This window comes from Miscanthus floridulus, chromosome 11 (genome assembly GCF_019320115.1).
Source record: "Miscanthus floridulus cultivar M001 chromosome 11, ASM1932011v1, whole genome shotgun sequence".
Taxonomy (NCBI): Eukaryota; Viridiplantae; Streptophyta; class Magnoliopsida; order Poales; family Poaceae; genus Miscanthus; species Miscanthus floridulus.
In genome coordinates this window covers 51984178-51990670 of record NC_089590.1, presented here as the reverse complement: position 1 = coordinate 51990670, position 6493 = coordinate 51984178, and the positions used below count along the sequence as shown (strand labels likewise).

Here is a 6493-nt window from a genome sequence, read left to right as displayed (position 1 = left end):
CTGCGCCTAAGTTCTATTATTGAATATGAGGCCATGCCCTAAGTTTAGAGCTAGATAGTAATAAAAGACACAGATTTAGTTTCTGAGCCCTCGAGATGAGGTAATACCGAGTGTCATATGTCAATAATGGGAATCACCAAGGAAGGCTTACTCGCCGTGTGCTCTCTGAATCTTCCGCCTTTATTTTTGCTATGCTCTACCATGAGTTTTTGTGGCACTATCTATACACTATCGGATTCAGTTTCTTTGCCGAGTGCCACTCGGCAAAGGCCGATATACACTCGGTAAAGCTTTTGTCGAGTGTTACACTTGGCAAAGAGCGCTCGGTAAACAGTTTATCGGCAAAGACCTCTTTGCCGAGTGCACTTTATCGGGCACTCGACAAAGCCTTTGTCGAGTGCTAATATGACACTCGGCAAAGAAAAGTCGCCGTGACGGCAGCTTTGCCGAGTGTCAAGGTCAAGCACTCGGCAAAGGTCGCCGCTTTGCCGAGCGTCGTTAACTCAGACACTCGACAAAGGTGGCCACTGTGCCAAGTGCCACCGGCAAGACACTCGGTAAAGGTAGCCTATTTACCGAGTGTCCTGTCAAGACACTCAGCAAACAGGAGACCTTTGCCGAGTGCCTGGCCCGTGGCACTCGACAAATCTGTGATATTTGCCGAGTGCAATGGCCTTTGCACTCGGCAAAGCATGTTCCCAGGTAGTCACTTTGACGAGTGTCATGGCCATTGCACTCGGCAAAGTAACTGAAAACAGTCTTTTTTATTTGTTTTTTTACATCCCATCCAAATAAACAGAAGATATATATAACAAATATCACCAACATCACATATATATCATCAACAACACATATATATCACCAACATCACATATATATCACAAACGTCACATGTCTCACAATATATCACAAATAAGTTCACAAGTAATCCAAGTGCTCCATCATCTACAACCACAATTGCAAATAACAATACCATTAACAACCACAAGAATCTTAACCAGATGGCCAATGAGACTGATTTGGTGAAGGATTCACTGAAGCATGATGATCGTTCGATGCCGCCGATAGATTCTGCACAAAGGAGAAGAGATTGCATGTGTGAGACAAGATAAATATATACCATACATAAATAAAACTTTCATAATCCACTAAGTTTGACCGTAAGCATAAACATACAAACTAAAACATTTATACTCACAGGAGTAGAATAGTGAGGAGGTGGAGATAGAGGTGGAGGTGGAGCAAATAGCGAAGGTGGCGGAACTACACCCATAGCGGCGCCAAGACTTTGCATGTACTGAAGAATCTCTGCCATCCTCCGCTGCTCGGCCTCCACCCTCTCTATCTTCGCCTGCATAAGGATTGAACCCATTTGTTGCCAGCGCAACACGTACATTACGAGCCTCTTTAGCTTTCTCATGATGAATGCCATCAAAGTGGGTCCATGCTTCACCATCGGATGCATGTACCATCCTGTCAGGATTGTATCGTTTGCCATTTTTATGCCATGTCATCTGTTTTACAGATTCCTCGGTCATGTATAGCTGTTGGATCCTCGATATGAACGGAAGGTGTCGTAGGATTGTCACGGGAATGTGAAGCTGCCTCTTCTGGCCATCACCAGAATCTACCTCTAGGAACCTAGAGGATTTATACTTTGGATAGTACTTTGCTTCCACATATTCTTTTCTAAATAGGACGCATCCCTTTGGGCAAGCATGTATCTACTCATACGGCATCTTAAGTGCACGAAGGAGTTTATGTGACTCGTGCATGCTCTTTGGTAGAAGGTGACCCTCCGGAAGTAGGCTGCCAATAACTATCAACATACCATCGAAGACGTCTCGACTCAGGCTATACTAGGACTTTAACGTCATTATGCGTCCAATGGCATCTAGTTGAGAAACCTTTGTCTGGCCGTGAAGAGGTTTCTGTGCCGCGGCAAACATGTCGTAGAATGCCTTTGTGGTTGCCTCTAGCTCCTCCTCCGTACGTCCTTCAGCGAACTGTGCCTCGTGATAGTCATTTAACATGTCTTCTACCCTGGTATCAGCTTCATAATCCTCGACGCGTGGTCTCACCACCTCCTCTCTCATACGATCGGCTTCACCATGGTATACCCACCAGGTATAGTCTGCCATAAATCCATTCTTCCAAAGATGATCCCCCATGACCTTCTTCGTTTGTCTTTTCCTGTTTGCATATTTGCTGCAGGGACTACAAATTTTACTCACTCCTTTAGCAGCCACGCCAAATGCCTATTTCAAGAAAGCATCGGTCTTGTCGATCCATTCATTGGTGACCTAACCCTGACTTGCGCAACTCGTATACATCCACTCACGGTCCTCCATCCTCTAACATTTATAGCAGTGAGTAATATAAACATCAATTGCATCTACACGACGTTCCTACTATCTAATAGGTGAGGATAGGTCCTAATCCCACGCGAGGATCCATAGATGGGGTTAATTTCCATGCTCTACTCCTATCTGAGATAGAATTTTGGCAGCACCTCCCATCTGTTCTCCAAATACACGTCCTGCCAGGGAGTGTGTATCCGAAGAACAATAGAGAGATGATGCCGAAACTCTGTCTCGGATCGGAGCAGACCATGGAAACTAACCCCACCTACGTATCCGCGGGCTGTCCAAAAAACGTGGACAATTCGAAACAGATATGATTTTAGATATGGAAATATCTGCATATTTCCAACTGTATCTCTTTCAAACGGGAGACGCCTAACTGGGTTACGTGATCTACGACCATGATACGGAAAGAGGGGTTATACCTAGGGTGGCGGTGGAGTTAGGCTAGCAGGGCCGTGGCGGGTCGGTGCAGTGACGAGGCGACGCAGTGCATGCAGACCCGCAGCGGCGAGGAAGGCTATCGGGGTCGCTGAGGTACTCTGGCTCCGCTCCGATGGGCTCTTCTCTGCAAAAAAAGAAACATAAAACTGTCAAAACAAAATTTCGACAACACCTCCCCTGCACGGTGAGGTTTCCAAAACCTACAAGAAAACCAACGGTACGATGGTCGACATGCACATATATATGAACGGCACGATGACCGACATGCACAAGATTATATCCAACCACATATATATAACAATATCACAACCACTCCTACGACTATCATCACCGCTACTCTACCACTACTACTACCGCAACTACTAGCAATACTACGATGACGACGGTGGTGAAGGGCCAGGGCGTCGGTGGACAAGGCGACGACTGGGCAAACGTCGGGGACATGGCAACGGCGGTCGAGGCGCCTCCTCCTCCTCCTCCTTTTTTTTCCTCCTTCCTCCTTCTTCCTCCTCCTTCTCTTCCTCCTTCCTCCTCTCCTCCTCTCCTCCTCCTCCTCTCTTTCTCCTCCTCTGGTGGCACGGCGCAGGGGGTGGCGCGGGCAGCGGCGGCGGCGCTGGCGCGGTTAGCATGCGTGTGTGCGGTGTGTGTGGGCCGGCTGGGCCGCTGGGGTTAAATCCCCCCTTTGCTGAGTGCCCCTGATCTAGCACTCGATAAAGTATTTTTTTTAAATTTATTTAATTCTCTGCTGAGTGCACCTGGCACGGCAATTGCCAAAGAGAGTTTTTTTAAAAAAAAAAATCTTTGCCGAGTGCCCACAATCTGGCACTCGGCAAAGTATTTTTTATTTTTTTAAAATTCTTTACCGAGTGCCATCTGGCTTGGCACTCGGCAAAGTGGGGTATTTTTTAAAAAAAATTAAAATTATTTGCCGAGTGTCAGCCGTCCTGGCACTCGGCAAAGAGGCTCCTTTGCCGAGAGCCAAATGCAGACACTCGGCAAACTATTTTTTATTTTTTTTTTCTACCCCCAAACTTTTTCTGTGGTCCTTATACAATACCTGGTACTCCATGTTCCAATGTGGCACATTTCTCGGACTTTTTCTATATTTATTTAATTTATTTCATATAATTGAATTTTCTTAGATAATTCAAATTATAACTGCTAGTCATTCGAATAATGAAAAAAATAAATGAAAAAAATAATATTCATGTTATTTAGTATAATGTGAGGTCGTATCCAGGAACAGATCACCAATTTTGAACATCTTGTTCATGAAACATGACTACGAACTTGCAGTCGAGTTGTTTTTAAATTCTATAAAAAACAAACGAAGTCCAAAAATCATGAAACTTTTGAAGATATCATAATATCATATGTGGAGGCTGTGATAAAAAATTGAAGAGGTTTCGTGCAAGTTTATCACATACGATGCTTACCACCTCGTCGGCCTCTTCACGAAATCATGAAACTTCTTCGGAGATTCTTCGGTTTGCATGCATCGTACGTGACACTTGCGTGAAACCTTCTCAAATTTTTATCATAGCCTCCACATATGATATCATGACATCTTGATAAGTTTCATGATTTTCGAACTTCGTTTGCTTTTTATAGAATTTAAAAACAACTCGACCGCAAGTTCGTGGTCATGTTTCGAGAACAAGATGTTCAAAATTGGTGATCTGTTCCTAGATATGGCCTCACATTATACTAAATAACATGAATATCGTTTTTTCATTCATTTTTTTATTATTCGAATGACTAGCTGTTATAATTTGAATTATCCAAGAAAATTTAATTAAATGAAATAAATTAAAGAAATGTAGAAAAAGTCCGATAAATGTGCCACATTGAAACATGGAGTACCAGGTATTGTATGAGGACTGCAGAAAAAGTTTGGAGGTCAAAAGTGAAAAAATGGTTTGCCGAGTGTCCGGAGAAGACACTCGGAAAAGGGTTAACGGCGGCTGCCGGCCGTTAACGGCGGCGGCCCTTTGCCGAGTGTTCTGGTTTGCTAAGTGCCCGACACTCGGCAAATCGCCTCTTTGCCGAGTGTTATTGTTTGCCGAGTGCTCGGCACTCGGTAAACCACCTTTTTGTCGAGTGCCATTTGTTTGTCGAGTGCTTTCTCTCTGGCACTCGGCAAATAGCCTCTTTGCCGAGCGCCCGATAAAAAGCACTCGGCAAAGTATGGGACAGTCGACAAAGAAGCCGTCTCTGATTCCCACTACAAAATCTCAAGGATAACACAAAAACCATATTACTCAGTTGAAATAGTATTACTGATAATAATGCTTGAGAAACAATACATGAAGCCATGCTCAATCAGCCCGTAACAAAAAAATTGCTTTATCCCCTGGCCAAAAGTACTACAATCACAATAGCTTAAAACCGAATCATGCCATAGATACCCCTAGTTCTGGTGTGAAATCAAATTCAAATGCACCTATAGCTCACCCTTATGATCTAGTAAACTTATAGTACCACTCAGTGGAAGGAGTATACCAATAGTATTACTTCAGAACGAGCATGTATACTGTGTTCAATCAACATTTGTCATTATTCCCCTAACAAAAATTGCCTGATTCCCAGATCAACAATCACATCAGCTTAGAAACAAATTCAATCACGCTGTAGATATTCCCCAGCGCCAGAGTGAAATCAAATCCAAATCTACCTATGCTGGATGCCTCATACTCAAGATCCAGAAAATCTCGAACCAGAAGGCGGACAAAATCTTACGAGCTTGCCTTTGCTTCCTCCGCCGCTGCAGCCACAGTGGACCCTTGAGCGGCGGCCGCCTCTGCCTCGGCCTCGAGGCGCTTCTTGTTTCGCTCGAGCGCCTCGCCGACCTCCTTGGGCATGTACTTCTCGTCGTGCTTGGCGAGCACCTCGGTGCCACGCAAGAAGCACGCGCACTCCCGCGCCTTCTTGGTGACCCTCCTCCCGTCGTCGTGGCAGCGGAGGTCGTCGGTGAAGGGCTTGAGGAGGCCCTCGACGACGATGGAGTGGCCCTCGCAGAAGAGGTCAGGCAGCGCGCCCTCGTAGCGGACGAGCACGTCGGTGATGAGGTCCGTGACGACGAACTCAATCTCAGGGGAGGACAGCAAGGGGTGCGCGACGGAGCCCTCGAGGACGAGGCCGCCGAGGCGGACGCATGACTTGGAAGAGTCGGCGGTGAACTTGACGAGCGCGTCGGTGGGTGTGACGTAGAAGACGAATTGGTCCTGAAACGTGGCGAGCACGATGACCACGAACCCGGCCGTGCAGGCGAAGGCGAGCCCGTAGGACCAGAGGCGGCGCATCTGCAGCTACCGCGCGCGGGCGGGAGGAGGGCCCCGACCTCCACGTGGCCGAGGCTAAGCTGCGGAGGAACGTGCCGAGCGGGGTGGCGGTGGCGGCGACAGCCGCGGTCGCGCGTAGGTTGGGGATGGGTCCCGGTGTGTGGAGGAGGGTGCAGAGGGCGTTGGGTTAAAACGTCACCTCGGCGCTAGGATCTTTGGCGCCAAGCTTGGCGCCAGTAACCACGGCGCCAAACTTGACGCCAAGATCCACAGCGCCGAGCTGGCTGCTATGTCAACGTCCGTGCCGCCAACGTGGCCTCGGCATAGGTGCCAAACCCTCTGACGCCGAGATGTGTAACTCGAGCTAAGGGTCCAGATTTATAACTTAAAAAAAAGGTAAAAAAA

The 6493-nt window shown here is 46.9% G+C and overlaps 1 pseudogene; it reads right to left on the bottom strand.

The window, feature by feature from the left end:
• Positions 1–5542: 5542 nt before the first annotated feature.
• On the bottom strand, positions 5543–6275 carry LOC136491947 (cytochrome c-type biogenesis protein CcmE homolog, mitochondrial-like; annotated as a pseudogene).
• Positions 6276–6493: the final 218 nt, after the last annotated feature.